Here is a 972-nt window from a genome sequence, read left to right on the forward strand (position 1 = left end):
CTGTTCATATTTTTAGTAGTGTTTATTTCTGTGCACAAACATGCATTTTATAACTGCCAGATTTTAACAACAATATGTTGACATAAGTTTAATATGATCCCGTAAATGTTAAAGCCTCAGCTGAAGAGGTTTCATCGATAAGTCAAAACAGCACCAAGACGTTAGTATAAACCATTTCTTTGATTATTATCGCTTATCCTATTTGAGCAAGTATGGAGATATCGGAATCGCAAATCTGATTACTTCTTTGCTTGAATTGTTGTGTGAGAAAGAAGGGTATAACAAACCAGCAGGAGGGCAACGTTTACGTTCGAAATACAACGTTTACAGGCTGATTTCTTAAGACTGTTCTTTCTAGGTATTCTGTTTTTTGTAGGTTGTTATATATTTATGTTTTCGGTTCTCTATGAGAAACAATTGAAACGGCCGATACCCGCAATTATATAGAGATGTACATATGCTGCGTGTTTCACTTTTGGGTACAGGGTTTAAATGTATGCTATGGTTGATCGTTTTTCTTCCGATTGAAAGATGTCCATATTCATGTTAGGATAAGGGTATTGAGTAAATAAAGCAAACAGTATAAGAACAACTGTGTGTTGTGTTCATCATCGATGTTGAATGACGGAGACGAAATGAAAGTATCTGCGTAAGTGTGTGCGTGAGTGAGGGGGATGGGGTAGCGTGTGTGTGTGCGTGTGTGTGTGTGTGTGTGTGTGTGTGTGTGTGTGTGTGTGTTAGTCTGGGTGTGTGTTGGTGTGTGAGTGTGTTGGTGTGTATGTGCGCGCGTGTGTGCGAGCATACGTGCGAGCTGTGCGAGCGATCGCGCAAGTGTTGGCGTGTGTATGCGTGTATGTGTGGGTGTTTGTGTTATGTGTGTGTAGACGTACGACATTTAATTGAGTGAACACAAGGATCATTTCGATGGGGGTGGGGAGGGGGGATATCGTCAAAACAGTTCTACTGATTTAT

General features: G+C 40.5%; 1 protein-coding gene across 1 annotated transcript in view; it reads left to right on the forward strand.

Annotated features, from left to right (window-relative positions):
- LOC138969269 (uncharacterized) overlaps window positions 1–592 on the forward strand; it is a 9,183-nt gene extending 8,591 nt beyond the window's left edge. The window contains exon 4 of the mRNA XM_070342016.1: window positions 1–592. This exon is cut by the window's left edge and continues 1,228 nt beyond it. The gene's annotated coding sequence lies outside the window, so the exon portion shown is untranslated.
- The last annotated feature ends 380 nt before the right edge of the window (window positions 593–972 follow it).

The sequence above is a fragment of the Littorina saxatilis genome, linkage group LG6, assembly GCF_037325665.1.
Source record: "Littorina saxatilis isolate snail1 linkage group LG6, US_GU_Lsax_2.0, whole genome shotgun sequence".
NCBI lineage: Eukaryota > Metazoa > Mollusca > Gastropoda > Littorinimorpha > Littorinidae > Littorina > Littorina saxatilis.